Raw genomic sequence first — 21,969 nt, forward strand, 5'->3', positions numbered from 1 at the left:
GTTTGGGCTATATTGACTGTATAAGACTACCTCTCTTTTAACGCACACCAAATAGAAATTAAATAACATAAGAAATAAAGAGTAGAAAACTCAAAGGTTAACAATATATGTTTAATAAAAGACTTTGGAGTGCCAACAATCATTTTACATTTGTCACTTTTAGTGATGAATATGCTTTTTTTAATTGTGATCTACATTGAGAGCAGGGAGAGGGGGCTCCTCCGAGAGCAGCTGGCTGGGATGTAGTGATTAATAGAACTGCTAGACGGAAACAGCGTGCCTCCTCTGAGTCCCATAAAAGCTGAACAGAGGACTGAGCACCCAGCGAAGAGACCCGACGCTAGATGGGTTGCAGTGCTCGGTAACTCAGCTCCTCTGTGTTCCTTGAAAGATGAATCAGGACAAGGATTCTGGCAGCTGGTTGGGATGCAGCAGTAAGATTGGGGGGAGGGATCACTCGTCCCTGAAGCTAGAGTAAGTTTCAGCATGCTGTATACTCGCGTATAAGATGACCCCCGACTTTAAAAAAATTTTTCATGGGTTAAAAAATGGTCTCATATGCCAGAAAATACTGTGTGTGTGTTTAAATAAGAAAAAGTTATGTATATTTTTATAATCTTATATTTCTTCATTTTTCTTTGTTTTGATTTTTGAGAACCCAGAGTGCTCAGGAGTTATTCTTGGCTTTGTTCCTAGAAATTGCTTTTGGCATACTTGTGTTAGCATGAGAAATTCTGGGATCTAACCCTTGTTGACTGTGTGCAAAGCAAATGTTTTAGTTGCTGTGCTATCACTCCAGTCCTTAATTTTATATTTCAGCTAAATATTTGTCCTTCTCTACCCATCTTCTGCTTCTACAAAAATCTCAACTGGAGGTAGTTTGAGCCCCCGGGGAGGGAGGGAGGAAGGGAGCCGCGCCACCCCATTCTGCAGATGGGGACGTCGAGGCCCGGGCTGCCGGAGACCTCCTCGGGGGCAGCGGCTCCGGAGGCCAATGGCGCCCTCGAAAGCTTGGAAGGTCGCGGATGTGAAACCAACCGGTGCCCTTCGTCCCGCAGGTGCTGGGCATGATGATCGGGCCGGTGTTGCGGTGCTCCTTAGGGCCGTGCTCATCCTCCTGCTGGTGCGGAGGCTTCGTGTGCCCAAAGCCCCCACTCCGGAGGGCCCCCGGTACCGGTTTCGGAAGAGAGACAAAGTGCTTTTCTATGGCCGGAAGATCATGCGGAAGGTGTCACAGTCAACTTCCTCCCTGGTGGACGCCTCTGTCTCCACCACTTCCAGGCCACGCATGAAGAAGAAACTTAAGATGCTTAACATAGCCAAGAAGATCCTGCGGATCCAGAAGGAGACCCCCACACTACAGCGGAAGGAGCCACCGCCATCCGTGCTTGAGGCCGACCTGACAGAGGGTGCCCTGGCCAACTCCCACCTGCCCTCCGAGGTGCTCTACATGCTCAAGAACGTCCGGGTGCTGGGCCATTTTGAGAAACCTCTCTTCCTGGAGCTGTGCCGGCACATGGTCTTCCAGCGGCTGGGCCAGGGTGACTATGTCTTCCGGCAAGGCCAGCCAGATGCCAGTATCTATGTGGTACAAGATGGACTGCTGGAGCTCTGTCTGCCAGGACCTGACGGGAAGGAGTGTGTGGTGAAGGAGGTGGTACCTGGGGACAGTGTCAACAGCCTCCTGAGCATCCTGGACGTCATCACGGGCCACCAGCACCCCCAGCGCACAGTGTCTGCTCGCCCTGCCCGGGACTCCACCGTACTGCGCCTGCCTGTGGAGGCCTTCTCCACCGTATTCACCAAGTACCCCGAGAGCTTAGTGTGCGTGGTGCAGATCATGGTGAGACTGCAGCGAGTCACTTTCCTGGCGCTTCACAACTACCTGGGACTCACCAATGAACTCTTCAGTCACAAGATCCAGCCTCTGCACCTTTTCCCCAGCCCTGGCCTGCCCGCTGTGCGGGGCTCCAAACGCGTGGCCAGCACCTCGGCCACCAAGGAACCCCGGGAGAACCCAGGCCGGCCACCAGACCCCACTGGGGTCCCCCTGCCTGGACCTACAGGGGACCCTGTGAAACCTCCCACCTCCCTGGATGCCCCCTCTGCTCCCCTGCTGAGTCGCTGTATCTCCATGCCAGTGGACATTTCAGGTTTGCAGGGCAGTGGACCCCGCTCTGACTTCGACATGGCCTATGAGCAAGGCCGTATTTCCCTGTCGCTGCAGGAAGAGGCCTCCGGGGTGCCCCAGGCTGCACCAGCTCGGACCCCCACTCAGGAGCCCCGGGAGCAGCCAGCAGGGGCCTGTGAATACAGTTACTGTGAATATGAGTCGGCCAGTGGCGGCTGCCCCTTTGGGCCTTACCAGGGCCGCCAGACAAGCAGCATTTTCGAAAGGGAACTGGCAAAGCTAATGCAGATCGAGGACATTTCCCTTCTGAACAGCCGAGTTCTATTACATCATGCCAAAGCTGGCACCATCATTGCCCGCCAAGGTGATCAGGACGTGAGCCTGCACTTCGTGCTCTGAGGCTGCCTACACGTGTACCAGTGCATGATCGAGGAGGCCGAGGACGTGTGTCTGTTCGTGGCGCAGCCCGGGGAGCTGGTGGGGCAGCTGGCAGTGCTCACAGGCGAGCCCCTCATCTTCACGCTGCGGGCCCAGCTAGATTGCACCTTCTTGCGGATCTCCAAGTCCGATTTCTATGAGATCATGCGCGCACAGCCCAGCATGGTGCTAAGCGCAGCGCACTGTGGCCACCCCGAATGTCATCCTTCGTTGGCCAGATGGATTTTGCCATCAACTGGACGGCTGTGGAGGCGGGCAGCACCCTGTACAGGCAGGGCAACCGCTCCGACTGCACCTACATCATGCTCAATGGGCGTTTGCACAGCGTCATTCAGAGGGGCAGCGGCAAGAAAGAGCTGGTGGGAGAATACGGCGGAGTGGATCTCGTGGGCGTGGTGGAGGCCTTGACACGCCAGGCACGTGCCACCACGGTGCATGCAGTGCGAGACACAGAGCTGGCCAAGCTCCCGGAGGGCACCCTGGGCCACATCAAGTGTAGGTACCACAGGTTGTCACCCGCCTCATTCACCTTCTGAGCCAGAAAATCCTGGGGAATTTGCAGCAGCTTCAAGGACCTTTCCCAGGTTCGGGCTCGGTGTACCCCCACACTCGGAGCTCACCAACCCAGCCAGCAACCTGTCAACGGTGGCCGTCCTCCCTGTGTGTACAGAAGTGCCCATGGTCGCCTTCACGCTGGAATTGCAACATGCCTTGCAAGCCATTGGTCCCACGCTACTCCTCAACAGTGACATTATTAGTGCCCGCCTGGGGGCCTCTGCCCTGGATAGTATCCAAGAATTCCGGCTGTCAGGGTGGCTGGCTCAGCAGGAAGACGCCCACCGCATTGTGCTCTACCAGACTGACACGTCGCTGACACCCTGGACCATACGCTGCCTGCGCCAGGCAGACTGCATCCTCATTGTGGGACTAGGTGACCAAGAGCCCATACTTGGCCAGCTGGAGCAGATGCTGGAAAACACTGCGGTGTGTGCCCTCAAGCAGCTGGTGCTGCTGCACCGGGAGGAGGGCACGGGGCCCACACGCACCGTTGAGTGGCTCAACATGCGCAGCTGGTGCTCGGGCCACCTGCACCTGCGCTGTCCCCACCGCCTCTTCTCCCGCTGCAGCCCCGCCAAGCTGCACGAGCTCTACGAGAAGGTCTTCTCCAGGCCATTGACCGCCATAGCCACTTCTCGGGAGGGGCCAGGGGCTGCTCTCACATTGGGGTGCTGAAGGCTTTAGAGGAGGCGGGAGTCCCGGTGGACCTGGTGGGCGGCACGTCCATTGGCTCCTTCATCGGGGCCCTGTACGCAGAGGAACGAAGCGCCAGCCGCACCAAACAGCTGCCGGGGAGTGGGCCAAGCGAATGACATCAGTCAGTGCTGGAGCCTGTTCTGGACCTCACCTATCCGGCCACATCCATGTTCACCGGCTCCGACTTCAACCGCAGCATCCACCGAGTTTTCCAAGACAAGCAAATTGAGGACCTTTGGTTACCCTACTTCAACGTCACCACGGACATCACTGCCTCTGCAATGCGGGTGCACAAAGATGGCTCGCATGACACTCTCGGGCTACCTGCCTCCGTTATGTGACCCCAAGGACGGCCACTTCCTCATGGACGGAGGCTACATCAACAACCTACCAGCCGACATCGCGTAGCATGGGTGCCAAGACGGTCATCGCCATCGACGTGGGCAGCCAGGACGAGACGGACCTGAGCACCTACGGGGACAGCCTGTCCGGCTGGTGGCTGCTGTGGAGGCGACTGAACCCCTGGGTCGACAAGGTCAAGGTGCCTGACATGGCCGAGATCCAGTCCGCCTGGTCTACGTGTCATGCGAGTGGCAGCTGGAGGTGGTCAAATCGAGCTCCTACTGCGAGTACCTGCGGCTGCCCATCGACTGCTTCAAGACCATGGACTTTGGCAAATTCGACCAGATCTATGATGTGGGGTACCAATACGGCGGTGTTTGGGGGCTGGACCCGGGGCAACATTATTGAGAAGATGCTCAGGGACCCGCGGCAGGTCCGTTATTGAGAAGATGCTCAGGGACCCGCGGTCCACGGACCTGCAGGAGAGTCGTGGGACAGACGTCCTGGCCTTTCCCAGCTCTGGTTTCACCGACCTGGCCTAAATCGTGTCCCACATTGAGCCCCCCAAAAGCTACGTGTCCGATGGCTGTGCAGATGGGGAGGAGTCTGACTGCCTGACGGAATATGAAGAAGATGCAGGCCCGGACTGTTCCCGAGAGGAGGGCGGGTCCCCTGAGGACGAGAGCCCCAGCACCTCCTCGGAGATGGAAGACGAGAAGTCCCTTCTGCGCCACCGGCGCTATGCGCCCCCTGACGCCCCCAGTTCAGCAGCTGACGCCTGAGGACCTGGAACTGGGCCCCCCATCCATTCCACAGCCTCCCTGAAGCGAGGCTGCAGGAAGGTTCTGTGGGGTGTCGTGCACCCCTTTCCACTGCCTGCTGCTATTTCTGCGACCCTCGTGGGGTCCCCTTACTGGAAAAACATTGCACTGACACCTTGGATCCTTCTAATAAAATTTGACCCTCTTGAAAAAAAAATCTCAACTGGAACCCCAAATTTAGACATTACTTTTATTCACATGGACATTTCCAAAATTCTTTCTTTGTTTTTGTTGAACCCTATAAAAATAACAGATAATAAACAAAACATTTTAATTTTCTTTTTTTGTGTGTGTGTGTGATGAAAGAAGTGGCAGTAGAAATGAGGAAAATTTAGAAATACAAAATAAATCCAAATATTTACAATAGCATTGTTTCCACTATTTCAGTTTTTTGTATAATTTACCAAAAACAGCCTTTTTCTTCAGTGTGTTTCTTTCTTAGCTACACAATTGTTTCATGCATCTGCGGCCCCTTATTTTACTAGCATATGCAAACAAAGTCACCTCATTCATACAAGATATGTGTTTGTACGGAGAGAGAAAGATAATCCAAGTGTAATTGTTATTTTCTCTACATAGTTTCCATTTCATTCATTTTATAATTTTGTGGATTCTTTGACATTGTAAATGAGACATTTTCCTTTCCATAATTACTGAGTCCTGTTTATTTCTGCTTTCCAAGTATATAAACACATTCTATATACTAGGTAAGGGTATTTTTACCTAGCTGTTCTATACACAGTGGAAGTCAGATAATATTCTACTTGAATAGAGATGAAGACATCAAAATGTTTTAAAATTTGATCTTGATGACAATTTAATAGTTTATTAAATTCTTAAATTAATTCTTACTGTCCAGGAAAAATGAACGTATTTTTCAGTATAACTACCGTCAGGTTCCTTGTTTATGAACCAGAGTAATAGTATAGTAGTGTTTGTATCTGATTAAGATTTGAGAATTTCCAAGAGTGATCCATGAGCACAAAACCAGGAGTAAAGCCTGACTATCACTGTGCAATGAATAAATAATGTTTCTTGAATAATATATCGTGTGAGTTGTATTATATTATGAAATAGTTATATAATGTTAGTAGAATGTTAGCCTTTTGGCTAAGATCAAATGTCATATTCAATGCTATATAATGCCATATACTTTATATATTGTCTTTTGTTTTTTAAACACAATTTAATTTTGTAGATTTAATAGTCATTGTGAGCCCAGGTCTGTAGTTCTTGAACATTCTTAAGATAAATGCTGCAGGTACTTTATTCTTGTTCCAAATGTGTTTAATGTCATTGTCATTTTCATTGACTTTTGTTCTAATTGATTTATTTGTACTGATTCTAAATTAAATTAATGTAGTAAAAGAACTGTTCTATTTTTTTTATTCTTTTTTTTAACATATTTTCAGTTTTATTATGTAGTAGCTATATTTATAGTATGCTTCAGTGACTTTAAATTTGGGCTTCTTGTTTATTTATTTGTTAGATTATTATGTAAATTACTATAGGTTTGGTTTAAAGACTGATATTGTAAAATGATTTTCCACTTGCCCTCACTCATAGAATCAATCCTTTTGACATGATACAGAATATTGAACTTAAAATTGTCGCATTTATTAGATTGACTAAAACCCTTAAATGATTATGGTAACTATTTAAATTCTCATAATATATTACATAAACTATGTTTTTTTAATTGACTGACGATCCTGGTTATTCTATGCTATGTAGACTATTCTTTCTGCTTAGGGACATATATCCACACTTTTCCATGGTTTATTTTTGCTCATTCATAAATTAATAGAAGTGTTTTTATACTCCTAAAATGATAGTTTCCTATTTTAGTTATGTCTATATAATCATAATTTACTGTACTGCTATTTTGCATTATGTACTAGTTTGAGTTGAGACTGTTGGTAAATTAAAATAATGATAAAATATAATACAAAATATTTTTATCTTCTGCAACTTTTTCCATCTAAAACTCATATAGCATTGCCCATATAACATTCCTCTGTACCCATAAAAAGAAGGGAACTTACAGAAATTAGAAAAGAACAAACAAAAATATTTTTGGCTAGTTTATTGTATTAACATTCATGTTGTCAGAGTCATAGAAACAATTAAGGTTCCCAAATTTTGACATATATGTTTTTCTTTGAAATTTTTTCTTTGATTAGGAAGATAGTATGATACCATTTTCTAGGAATATAAAATTTTTTTCTATTATGGTTTCTATTATATTTAATTACTTTTACTTTTCTAGACTTCCAAATGTCAATTTAAGCAAATACTCTACCTATATGGGTATGCTGCCTAATTCTTTCTGTATATAAAAATAAAATATATGTCGAAGAATTACATCTTTTTGAAGTATTTTATTCCTTGAGATTTTCTTTGTTCGGGGGCCATACCAAGTAGTGTTCAGTGTTTTCTTCTGGTTCTGTGCTCAGGGTAAATTTGGACTATGCTTAGAGGACCATAAGTGACAAAGGGGACCAAATTGAGGTCAATCTTGTGCAGCACACACATTCTGCCTCCTGAATCATCTTTGTAGATTATTTTACAATTTTTAATATAAAACCAGATACTAAAATATTTTTCAAGTTTTCTCTTTCAACTGTAATTACTACTGTTTACTCAATTTGAAAAACTGTGGTGTGAAACTAAATAATATTTCTGGTTATTTACATGATGAACTTTTTCCTTGGTCTCTGTTAATTCTTTGAAATGTTTATATCATAAATTCTTAATTAATTTTTGGCACTGTTATTTTTCAATATATCTGATTCAGTATACAACTGAGTTGTATAAATAACAGACCTTTGTGAATTTACAGCAATTAAAACACTGTTGTATGTGTCAAAGCAAATGTTTAAGCATTTATTAAAAATAAGATGTGACATTCTGCTTTTTCTAACTTATTTTATAGTTATTTACAGTACCTTGAAATGGATCTTAGTTCACTTTTACAAAAGGAATAACACAGCAATCATATTTTTATAAATTTTCAAGAGATTTACCTGACTCAAGACAAAATCTTAGTGAAGACATTCTATTTTGTTATTAATAATATATTTAAAACTGATAACAGATTGGAGGAAATGAGAATGAGAATTTATATCTTTTTCCATAATTCAGCATTGCTTTATGAAGTTAACAAAGTAAAATAAAATTTCCTCAGAATTATCATAGTTTCCTGATAAATATCAAAGGAAGACATTGATAAATATAAGAACAAAAGAGCTAGATATATATAGATAACTCAATTGATAGATATATGGATAAGTGGACAGATACATGATAGATAGACACAAGTTTTCTTGAAAACAAAATTTTGGTTTAGTTCCTCATTTATTTGGTAAAAATATAGGTTGCAGAGACAGCATAAAGTTTAAGCACTTAAACTGCACATGGTTGACACAAGTTAAAAATCTCCAGAATGGGGCCAGAGAGATAGCATGGAGGTAGAGCATTTGCCTTTCATGGAGAAAGAGAGTGGTTCGAATCCCGGCATCCCATATGGTCCCCTGAGCCTGCCAGAAGTGATTTCCGAGTGCAGAGCCAGGAGTTACCCCTGAGTGCTGCCAGGTGGGACCCAAAAACAAAAACAAAAACAAAACAAAAAAAAATCTCCAGTCCAATCTATGTCCCTGATCTTACCATGAAAGACTTCTGAACACAGATTTAGGAGTAAATTCTGAGCACTTTGGAGTTTGATAAAACAAACAAACAAAATAAAAAATAAAAAATAGAGATCAAAAAAAATTTCTTTAATGCTAATATATAAAATGTATTGAATAAAACGATAATTGGGTTGCAGATTCATTTAGAAGCATGTTTTCAAAAAGTATTTATCTCATTAGATATTTATTATTTAATAGTATATACCTTTCAGATATTTGTTAAATATAATCTTTATTGTTAAACAAATTCCAATTTGCCTATACCTGCACATTTTCTTATGGAATGTCATAATAGTATGTCTCATTTGCTCTTGTTCTGTTTGTTTTTGTGGGCAGGGTGGTCACAATTATATTTATTTATTATTTACTGCTGGCTCTCAGGGAACACTATTGGCAGGTATGGGGAACCAGATGATATCTAGGAGATAAAATTTGACTTCGCTGTTTGTAAGGCAAACATTTTACCTACTATTACTCTTGCCCAGAACCCAGACATCAGTTTTTAAATGCACTTCAAAATTTTAATTCACTTTAAAAATCCAGGCTTTTGGGGAAATACTTCCTTCAATTCAAATAGTCTTTCAAAATCTTATTAAATATATGCAAATCTCTGGGTTTTCCTAAGAGAAATTTTCAAAACATTGAAAACAAGTTTTAAAATAAGGAACAAGAAGAAAAATTTTAGAGATAAACTTCCCAGTGTCAAAAGCAATAAACTTTAAGCTTAGGGAAATAATGAAAGTAATTTGAGGTTATTGAGATAATTATAATTAAAACAACTCTACTAAATTGAATTCTTCCTAGACAAATTTTCTAAATTTAGAGTACCTCTGTGGTGTGGACTTGACAGAACAGGATGAACCTAGTAAGACTAATTTGTCTAAAGTTTCTTTATATCTAATTGCACTTATATACACTTGTGTTTATTTTTATGTAACAATTAAAAGTGACTTGAATTAATGATTCATAATGAACTATTAGTCCACTTAAATTATTCACATCATTATGTAAATAATATGTTGATAGTAAACATTCATAAAACTCCTTGGTTTGTCATCATATTCAAAGAAAAATAAAAAAGAGATAAGAAAGAAAATGTAGTAATTAAACCATGTGTGAAGATATTTAATGTGAGGGGCTGAGAAAGTAGCTCAAATTTCTGTAGCACAAACCTAGAATAAATAAGACCTCAAATTTGTTCCCAATTCCTATATAAAACTCTGATTACCATGTATAATATTCATAGGTTTACACACTACTAATGAAGCCTGCTCCTCCCAAGAAAAATGTATTTTTTTCATCTCTGAGTAAAATTCTTTTGATCTAATGTAGGCTCTATTTTCTTAACCACTATTGTAAGTTAAATAAGTATTCTTTTTTAAAAATTTTTGAAAGGAAATATACATCACAGTCTTTTTTTTTTTATTGATTGATTTTGTTTTGTTTTTCTTTGGGGGTGGATCACAAGCAGCAACACTCAGATGTCACTGCTGACTTGGAACTCAGATATTATTCCTGACAATGCTTTAAGGAACCGTATGGGAAGCCTGACATCAAACCTGAGTCGACCTAGGGCAAGACAAATGCCTATGCACTGTACTATTGCCCATCCCCTATATCAGATGTGTTTAATACATTTAATAAAAGAAATTCTAATACATGCAGAGTAAGAAAAAGTATTAAAATAAATAAATACAACTTTTGAAAGAAACTATTCTCATGAAATAATATTCTATATGTATTCCTTGTGCTTTTTAGTAAATATGCTATCGACTTTGAAATTTTACCTTTACCCAAAAAATCTCAGTATTTGCAAAATACTTCCTTAAAAGTGGAAAAAGGGTATCCTAATTCTGTCAGGAAGACTCAAATAAAATTGAAAGATGATATTATATTGGTATTTTGTTTAACATTACCATTCGAAAATATGTCTCAGAAAGTTTTTTCTGAGTCTGTTTTTTTTTTTTTTGTATCGTATGTTTGATAATATGTAAAATTCAATACTTTGGGAGGGGGATTTTGGGCCACATATGGATTGTTCAGCAGTTACTCCTGGGGCTGCACTCTGGGTTCACTCCTGACAAGCTCAAAAATAGCATCCTATCTGCTATACTCTCTCTACAGCCTCTCAGTAGTTTTATTCATTAATTTTAATATTATGAGATAATTAGCAATAATTTAGTTGTTTGTCTCTTGTTATTCAGAGAATTATTTTATAAAAACTAAACAAAAAGTGCTCGTGTTTGATGAAAACTACAAAAATGGCTCAACAACTAGAATTGAATTTATTTTTTAACATTCTTATGTTTTCTCTTTTCTTGCTTGTTTTTGTTTTGTTTTGGGGACACACCCAGCATCGCTCAGGGGTTACTCCTGCCTCTGCACTAAGAAATTGCTCCTGGCAGACACGGGGAGCCATATGGAATGTCAGGATTCGAACCACTGATTGTCTTGGATCTGCTATGTACAAGACAAATGCCCTATTGCTGTGCTATCTCTCTGTCCACCCTTTTTCTTGATTATTCTTGTGTTTTCAATGACTCATTATTTCCTAAAACCATCTATAATGCTGTAGGAGATCTTCAGAGTATGGCTGTTATGATTATTCTCCCTTTTTGGAGAACTAAAAAAATTCATTTTAGTAATTGAAAAATATTCCTATTTCAAGTATATGCAGACACATAACACTGTATTATATAGAAGTTATATATAAATGTCCACATACACTTCCCCATGTTTCTCTAGATTTTTCTTGGGGCTACACTATCAGACAGAATAGGGTGACAGTGCAGGAGAGTTAAATCAATTATAGTATGCAATTATACTATGAAGGCATGAGCCTTCAATGAAAAGAGGCAACCACACATGATGAGTGACTCCTAAAACAGTTATCAAATGCTGGTCTTTCACTGCATATGCCTTATAGAAATATTATATTTTGAAAGGCAATTTGATTAGGTAATATTAAAAAATGTCCATTTTTGTTATTATGGGAGTAACAAAAGGGTACATAAATCAATGTATACTAAATTGGCCTGAGTTTGAAATAATCCGCATGGCAATGTCTTGGATAGGCATTTCTGAGCACCTTCATTAAATGCTATTTTACCAATATTAGACATACATGTTTAGATCTGGAAGAGAAGCTGAAACTTTTTCCCAAAAGTATAACACATATAGTGAATTAAAATAGAATTTGATATATTAAGAAGTTATAATATCAAATAGATTCTAAACAGTGAATTGTTAGATATTTATATAAAATTTATCACTTAAAGCTATCAACAATTTCAGTTAATGCATTTCAGAAATATATTCTAAATTCTATTTTTCAGTTCACTTTGAATATCCAAGTATATAAACATTACATGAAATAAAAGCCCTATTAACATAAGTAGTTTCCATGAAGAATTCACTCTGCTGACATTAAGTCTATGGAAATGGCTTAATGAATTATAAGCATGATGCTCTAAGTTTGATTCTGCCACTCAAGATAAATAAATTTTAATATAATTAAAGCACAGACAATAAGATTGATAAAGACCCAAAGATTAACTTGTTCTCATAAATGTGGATATTTATAATTTTTGGTTATAGAAAAAGGGAAATTATTATTATTATTATTTTGATTTAGGAGCATTATTACACTTATATTACATTTATTATTATTTTTTGTTTTGTAGTCAAAGATAAATCTGGTGATGCTCAGGGGGCCCTATATGGTTCAATGATATAATTAGTATTAGTTAAATGCCTGAACAATTATACTATCTCTCTGGCCTCAGAAAAGAAGAAAATTAAAGGCCAATGATCTATCTGGGAAGTCAGATTTTAATTTGTTTGATCACAATACAAGCACAAGGTCAAAAGCTCAGGGAGAAAGTTCTTCCTCAACTGTGAGTGTACCGGGAAGGCCTATTGTTTGACAAAGGGTATGGATTCATAGGCTTTTATTATAAATTAATAAATTCATAAATGAGTTGCTTCCTATTTCTTCGAATGAAAAAACTTTAGAAAATGGTAAATAGTATTTACTATTTTTTCCTGAAAAAACATATATTTGTTTGATGTAATTAAGACCTCTTTCTGAAGGTCTTACTCTATATAAAAATATAATCATATATATTCATATAATTTCACATGAGGAAAGTAATTTTTGGTTATTCAGTGTAGTTTTTTTTTTCAATTTTCTTGTGAACATTAAAAGAACGCTGGTGGGAGTATTTGTAAGAAGATGGTAATTTTTCCTTGATACCTTAAAAGGAGAGTTCAAAAGGAAATTGACTTTGATTTTCTTGATTTCTTGAGGAAATAGTGTAGTTTTTTTTCCTCCCTGTGATGTAGTGAAATGAGGTTGCAGAGGTCAAAGACAATGATTTATGGAGGTGGTTGTGTAACTATACTTGTTGATTTTTTTAAATGTACTATATTTCATGGTCTTTCCAGATAATTTACAGAAAGAAGTGCTACTGATTCAACCCAGTGCTTTCTGATAGAGTGCTGACAAGACAGATTGTTCAAAGCAGATTAAATTCTTGTAGTCTCGACTGTGTTCTAACAATTACCCAAATTCAATTTCTGTTTGTCTATTTTTGTTTGGGGGGGACATACCTGGAATTAGATAATTTATATGAGAATAAATATTTTAGATGTTTTTTCTATCTACATAGAGCAAACTTTGTAGTCATATTTAGAAATTGAGTACTAATATTAAGCATATATTGATAACATACAGTATTGTGGTTGAATTTGAAGAGAAATTCAAATATTTTATTTATATAAGTTGAAGTCATTATTTTACTTTTAAAATGACAAGCATGTACTTTAAGCAAATCTTACTAAAATCAAATAGATTTGAAGTAAATTCATTATTCAGGAAAAAATAAAGTTCTCAATCAGCTTATGATTTCTTATGAATTGAAAATTGCTGATTATATAAATTGGCACCTAAATTGTTAATCAAATATTTTTATATTTTTATATACTTGTATCCTATTAAAATTCTATGAATAGGCCCAAATACAGCTGTATGTGTCCTCCCAAAGTCTATAAACATTAAAATATCAGCACTGATCGAAAGGAAAATATATATTATTAAGTTCTAACAGAATAGCATTTGAACTTTCTCAATATATAGATAAATATCAATGTTTTTCTCAAGCTATGTGCCACAGTATATGGTCCTTGTTCATTCAAAGCAGTACTATAGTTGCACTGTCCATGAATCTATTTTAAATTCAACCAAAACAGTTTCTCAAAATTTTAATTGGATTGTGTGTCCTGTAATTGAAGAAGCATAGCAACTCAGGCCTGTCCTCAGATTCAGAACATTTGAATCATTAATTTTAGTATACTCCTAGTGAATAATTGCATGCATATGAAATTTTAGTATCAGGTCAGAATAGTAACACAAATATCACTTGCCTTGCACAAGTCTGACCCAGGATTGAGCACCAGCACATCATTAGGTCTCAGGATACCCCATGTTTGACCCCTCGGCATGAAATTAGAAGTAATCCTTGGCATCATTGGGTGTGGCCACCTCAAAATAAATATTTTATCATTTTTAGGTATTATCAATGAAAGTTGAACTTGTGGGTTTAATATTAGTGAACCTAAGTAAAATATAGTAAATAACTTCTAAATGGGCCTAGACAAGTCTAGATACACTCAGACACATTCACTTTTTGGAAAGACTAAAAGTCAATTGTATCAGGTTCAACCAATTAGGATTGATGCTCAACCAAATCTCAATTTAGAAAAGAGGAACAAATTAAAATCATGTTGATGAAAAATGTATTTGCATACTAAAAAATCTCAGAAAATCAGATACAAATATTGTAGTCTCTCTACTAAGAATATAGAAACCTACTTTCCCCCATTCAAAAATCTTTTATTTACAGATAACAAGAAAATTAAAAGAAGCTTTAGTACATTGAAATAAGTGCACAGAAAAGATTGTGTTTTCATCATTGTGAGATTATACCATAAATAGAATTGACATTACTATTGATATTCCTTATAAAATGTTAATGAATATTAAATTTAGGCACATAATATATTAAAACCAAATAAAATAACTTAATAAAATATGCTTATTTTACTTTTTTATGAAAATTCAGAAATTTTCAAAAGCAAAATTACATCACAAGTGTTTGCATCCAGTAAGAAGATGAATTCTGAACACTGAATAGCTCTTTAAAATATATTAAAGATATTGTAAAAAATAAATAATCTATTCTCCATGCAAATTTACTAAATACTTATACCCAGTTCATTGACTTTAGAACATGTATATTTATTTCTTACTAGAAGTGCAAATACATTATTTAGATTATTATGATGAAGAAAATTATCAAGGATTATTTATTTTTAAAACAAACAAATGCTTAACCCACAATAATAACTATTATCTTATGCTTGCAATATGATAATGAAAAGGAATAACTTAGTGTAATATTTTTATGCACAATGTGGTAGGAGATGAAAAATACTATCATGAATTTGTGCTTGAAAATCACTCCTAGAGAATTTAATTTCTATCCTTCACTGGAAGAAATTAGTGGAAAATATATAATTTGAAAAGCAAATTAAATTAAATAAAAGAGAAATATGAAGAGAATCAGGAATGTGTATATTATTTAAAAGTACTGGCAGATTCCCAAAGAAATCTTTGTGGTTTGGTATTGTCCATTAAAGATTTTTAGGCAATTTTTGCCAAAACCCTGTAACAATGTGTTTATCTTTTTAAAAAATAAGAAAAAGAGAAACAACAAACTACATCATTGGTTTTATTTAAGATTCATAAACGATTCTACAAAAAAAAAAAAAACTCCATTTTTTGCAGTTAACTACAATAACTGCTTTAATAGGCAAGTTAAGTAACATGCAGGTATCCTAAGCATAACTTGAACTCACTGTCTTTCAACACCTTCACTAATTTTTTGAAGAGTTACATGATTACTATAGCAGAAGATATTTATCAAAAAAGGAAACAAGAAAACATCATTAATAGAAACACACACATTTTCTTTTAGCATCAGTAGGGGGCACTGAGAGTCCACTAAAAAGAAAATAACAACCCTGAAGCAGTCATAAATTATTTGTTGTCTTACTTCAACTTTAAAGGAAAACATCATAAACTCTATTCTGTTTTAACTTCTGGATAGCTGGCAAAATATTTTTCCCTTTTAACCCTTTTAAAAAGGAGATGCATTCAACTTTTCTTTAGTCGGGAATCATTTGTTGTTGTTCCACATATTTCTGGTTTACCTCTTACCCAAAATTCAAATGTAATGATAGTTTCATTACTTTGTGAAAACCAGGAAAACTACAATAATTTTTTTACAGATGTGTTTATCTAAGAAATGACCTTTGTAAACAAGTCTTTTAAAATTACACGCATATACTATAAACAGAAGCCATGAAGGAGGCTACAATAACAAAAGACTAATTTTGTCTTCTAATGCATAACTGCTGCACCTCCCCTTCAAAAATAATAAAGCACTATTGGTCAATTACAATCATTTAAAATAATATGAAATATAGTAATAAATACATAGTAATCTAAAATTTTAATAATTGATAGACTATACAATATTAAAATAAGTCAAATAAAAGCTCTAAGTAAATTATTCTAAGTAAATTAGAATATCATTTATAAACTTTAAATAAATAGAATAATATCAATGGTCTTTAATTTTTTGCTTAATTTTAGTTCCTTTAAGATTTAAGATAATAGGGGGAGCGATAGCACAGTGGTAGAGCATTGTCATGCTTGCCACTGCCCAGGATAAACCTGGATTCGATCCCTGGAGTCCCATATGGTCCCCACAGCCAGAAGCGATTTCTGAGCGCATAGCCAGGAGTAACCCCTGAGCATCACCTGGTATAGTCCAAAACTCAAAACCGAAACAAACAAACAAACAAAAAAGTAAGAAAATAGAAGTCTAAGAAATAGTTTAAAGGGCTGAAGCACATGTCTTGCATTACTTAAACCCAAAGCTTGATCCCTAGCATCACTCAGTCACCTAAACATTACCAGGTGTAGAACTGAACCTTCCTGGGATATCTATGCGGGGAATCTATGCTTGCATGACATCTGAAGAATCAAGCATTGAAGGTTCTTGAAACTTGGTTAAGTGCCACCTTACCTAGTTCATTGCTTAAGACACCTTTCCTTCAGAAAAAAGGAAAAATAAAAAGGTTTAAGAAAGATGTAATTTCCAAGTATGCCAGTTTTGAAGCACATTGCTAAAGGATGTTTTGTGTAACATAATGGATATGACTATATATGTTTTGGCTTGTGTAATCACTCCTGTTCATAACAACAATTAAACAAAAATAAAAACTAGAACCAGAGCAATTATACAGTGGCTAGTACAGCACAGTGCCTTTATTGTGGCAGACCAGAGTGTGATTCCCAGAGACTCTGATTCCCAGTATATCCCTGACTATTGCCAAGAGTGAGTGCAGAGCCACAAGTAACCTCTGTGTGTTACTTGATGAGGCACTCTCACATCAAACATTAAAGGAAGGAGCCAGAAGAGAGACACTATTGGGATTCAAGTGTTCACCTGGCATTTTATGATTCAATCCCCAATACCACATTTTTGTCTCCAAGTACCACTAGTCGTGACTTCTGAGTACAGGGCCTGAGGTACACCCTGAGTACTGTCAAGTATGACCTCTCCAAATCCATAATTTTAAATGCATTCTACAGGTTTAGTCATAATAATCATTACTTAAGTAAATTATAGATTTTTAATGATTGACATTTCTATTATAAATCTTTCCTAATAGGTTTATTATAATTGACTTATTGATGAAACTAATAAAAGCTCTGAGATCATAGAATTTTCAGGTTCTGGAGATTTCTCCAGGCAAGAGTTTTATTTCACAAAGGAAAAATCTTTAGTTATGGAAAGGTGATTCAGAAACTTTTATAAACAGAAGTGAGTTATTCACCATAGTATCCAGAATGGCAGAAAGTCCCACACCTCCTGATTTTAATCAAGAGGTACTTTGCCATGCTAGGCCACCTTTCTTCCTAAAACATAATTGAATGTTCAGTGTAGCCAATTGCTTTAGCAATCATTGACTCAACATGGATCCCAAGGAAAACAAGTACTTACTTGTTAATCCTATCAGCATGTGGGTATAGGTTACTATGCGTTGATTAAAAAAAAAATAAAATAAAATAAAAGAATGATTTCTACTAGGGACATTAATAAATTATATGTGTATTGAGTATTCCACTTGGTGGATTATTATATTATTTTTTACTGTGAGTATACAATTGAGGTACTGATTCAAGTAAAAATACATATCAAGGAGGGATACTTTAAAATAAAAGGTATTTCTTAGCCTAAGAAAGAACTCTTGAGAATGAAACAAAGATGAAAACCTCAGCTGACGCTACACCTACAACATTATTACCTCTCCACTGGTAATACAATTTGAGCAGTGTGCCTTGTTTGCATTTGGCTGACTATGCTGGTTCAGTCCTTTTTTGCCCTCATTCTTTTCAATATAATTAAATCAAATTTATATGCTGACTCTGTGATGACTCAGTATGGCTGTGTTAGCTGCCGGTAAAATGTTTTGCTCTCTATATTTTATGCTGGTTCTATTTCTATTAACAAAAATGGAATTTTCAGGCTTCATTACTAGACAAAACCCTTGATAAAATTATGGATTGTTGGTCTTTTATAACCAGTTCCACAATAGCTTTCATTTTAAAAACTAGGGTTTCAAACCACAATTTATTCAGGAATAAATTTTCTATGACCAATGGAACGAATTGTGGCAATGTATGGCCAAAGTTGGTATAACAGTTCTGTAATGTAGTACACACAAATTCAAATGAATGAAAAGATCTTATATAATGGTGTGCAATAAACACTTCAAAATGCTTAGGGGATGTGCTGTATTGTAATGACTATAACTTCAAGGGCACAGTGTCTTTAAACTTTTATAAAATAGAACAGATTATTCTACAGTTATGTTATATTGTATTATAAAATGTATAATTATATAAATGTATAATTTTAATTATATTGTAGCTGTTTCTTTTTTAACCCGATGATGTCAAAAACTCTTTAAAAAATAACCAGCAAAATCTTTACTTCCTTCTTTATATCATTTATTAAAATAATGTAAATTTTCTAGCAATTATATGACTTAAATATCTAGTCTTTTTTCATAATAAATAGATATCCTCAAGAGACTTGAAAATAATTATGGAGAAGTGATTTATTTTATATAACTTGAGAAAATAGAATTTTCTAATCTTTTGGTAACATTTATTTTTATTTTAATATTTCATTTCAAAGACATTACAAGTTTTGTCTGAGTCTCATTAGTTCTGATGAGGGTTCTATGCAGTGAAGCTGAATATGTTGCTTTAGCCATTTCTTTTTAGAATCATCACTATCTGTAAATAATTTATTAGAAAAATGAAATAACTTTACTCCTAATATGTTAATAGTATTCACTTTGCATAGAACTCTTTGTTAAAAACTACAGTGTACCTAACATAGGTAGAAATCAAATCTGGAAAAGGAATGACATTGCAAAGCTGTATCTACAATTCAAATGTATCTATCTGCAAACAGTATTAGAGTTTGGTATTTACTTCCAACTATGACCTGTTTCATAATCCTTCTGGAGCTAAATTAAATATCTCAGTGAATATTTTGTTATAAAAGAAAATATTTGGGGCCAGAGTGGTGGCCTGCAGTGGTAAGGCACTAGCCTAAGACAGACTGCAGTTCGATACCCCTGAGTCCCATTTGGTTCCCCAAACCAGGAGTTATTTCTGAACGCATAGCCAGGAGTAATCCCTGAACGTCACTGGGTGTGACCCAAAAAAATAAACAGGGACAAAAACAACAACAACATAAAGAAAATATTTAGTTAAATTAAATCTATTTTTACTAAAAACATTTGTCAATGTAAAAAATATTCTTTTTTTTGTTTTTTTTTTTTTCTGTTTGTTTTTTGTTTTTGGGCCACAGCCATTTGACGTTCAGGGGTTACTCCTGGCTATGCGCTCAGAAATTGCCCCTGGCTTGGGGGGACCATATGGGATGCCAGGGGATCGAATCGCGGTCCCTCCTAGGCTAGCGCTTGCAAGGCAGTCACCTTACCTCTAGCGCCACCTTCCCAGCCCCTAAAAAATATTCTTGTTATACACAACCTAGCTTTCTCTGATAGAGATACAAATTTTTTTTTTCATAATTAGTAGCATGATAAGATCTAGCTTTAGGCCTTTGAGTCACTGAAAATAAACTTCTCCTTCTCTATCAATCATCCTGCAGAATTTTAGGGATACTGACTACAGTTAATCAATCAGATTTGACAGAAACTTTAGTATTTTGTTTTGGTTTTTTTGCTAGTTTAGGGTCTGGTTGTTTTCTTTTGCCTTTGGCTTCTGACCCTACTTTTTCTTTGTTGTATGTCAGCAAAAAGAGATTTCTGGGTTACAGGTGGAGAAACTGAGCTAGGTTGAAAGAAATTTTTATTATAACTGTTGTTGAAATCATGAGGCATTCAGTACTAAGGCCCTAAAGATAATATTGGGGAAAATTCTGGCCAAGAAAAAAAAAAGGAAAGAAGTAAATGAAAGAAAAGGGGGTTCTGGGAAATATAACTGCAGAACAGGATGAAAAGTTAGGGAAAGTCAGAATTGCAAATAAGTTACTAGTAAAACCAAAAGAAATGATCAACTATTCATTGGATGTGTCTCTCTGGCTCTGAAGATTAAGATCAAAATATATTCCCTGAACAAGTTTTCTAGGCATGAAATGTCACCTGACAAAAATCTAAAATTCTCTCTGTCTTTAAATTAAATGGTATTTCACTTGTATATGAGGATTTAGAGAGTTGGGTTCTATATCTCCCAGCTTTCAGTTGTTTAAAATGGTTGAGTCAGAAAATAATTTTATTTTGGTATTTAGATCTTGAATTTGCTCTATTTGTTTAGCTGAAAAGAGCAATGGAATTTGAATTCTGAAAACATGCACTCCACACAGTAAGTTAATTTTTAAGTTCATCAGATGTGTATTTATATGGTGATTGTATCTGTCACATAAACATTTTGTCAATCACTTCCTGCCTTCTGTTCTGATATGTTATGAGTTCTATCTAAAATGTGATGAATGTTTTGCTTGTTCTAAGTAAAAACTAATTATGGCAATGACAAGTGTTTTGTCAAGCCACACACACTCCATTGCAATGTTGTGTTAACCAAAGCAATCATTAAAATTTTAATTTTTTTTAAAAAACAAGAAGGTCAGAGTTAAAGTGTGCAATGCTTCTGCTTTTACCATTTAAATTCACTTACTTTTGAGTAAAATTTATCTAAAACTACTAGAAAAGCATAAAGCAGAAATAATTTAAAGATATAATAAAAATAGAATTGAATGAATAAATTCCATTTGTACAACTATCCACTTTGAGTTGATAGCCTATTTGAGACTATTACTATATTTTTAGTTTTGATTTTTTTCTTATTGGTTAACCTACTGATGTGTAGACCTTATTTCTTTTGCTCTGTTCTCTGGGGTCCCATCTGGCTGTGATTTGGGCATCATATAAGATGCAGCAGACAGAATCAAAGTCAGCTGCAATTATTTGATCTCAGTTCTTGAGTATTATTTTACCTTTATAAGATAATGGTATATCAACTGGCATTTGAGATAATAATTGTTTTAAGCAAGAATTATCACTGTATAAAAATAATTCAGTAAATATTCTAATAAAATGTGATATTATATGATATAAAAATCTGTATGCAAAAGCCTATTCATTAAAAAGGTAAAGCTAGCCCCAGGGACCCCGGCGGGCCGGCTGGAGGAGTGAGTGAGGGAATTTCTGTCTCTTTGCGCCGGTGTCTGGGTCGGACCCTTTCCCCAAAGACCCCGGCGGGCCGGCTGGAGGAGTGAGTGAGGGAATTTCTGTCTCTTTGCGCCGGTGTTTGGGTCGGACCCTTTGGCGGGCCGGCTGGAGGAGTGAGTGAGGGAATTTCTGTCTCTTTGCGCCGGTGTCTGGGTCGGACCCTTTCCCCAGGGACCCTGGCAGGCCGGCTGGAGGAGTGAGTGAGGGAATTTCTGTCTCTTTGCGCGCGGCGTTTGGGTCGGACCCTTTCCCCAGGGACCCTGGCATGCCGGCTGGAGGAGTGAGTGAGGGAATTTCTGTCTCTTTGCGCCGGTGTTTGGGTCGGACCCTTTGGCGGGCCGGCTGGAGGAGTGAGTGAGGGAATTTCTGTCTCTTTGCGCCGGTGTCTGGGTTG

At 37.3% G+C, this 21,969-nt stretch overlaps 1 pseudogene; it reads left to right on the forward strand.

Annotated features, from left to right (window-relative positions):
- The first annotated feature begins 933 nt into the window (after positions 1-933).
- Positions 934-5,143, forward strand: LOC126026137 (patatin-like phospholipase domain-containing protein 6; annotated as a pseudogene).
- The last annotated feature ends 16,826 nt before the right edge of the window (positions 5,144-21,969 follow it).

This window comes from Suncus etruscus, chromosome 13 (assembly GCF_024139225.1).
Source record: "Suncus etruscus isolate mSunEtr1 chromosome 13, mSunEtr1.pri.cur, whole genome shotgun sequence".
Taxonomy (NCBI): domain Eukaryota; kingdom Metazoa; phylum Chordata; class Mammalia; order Eulipotyphla; family Soricidae; genus Suncus; species Suncus etruscus.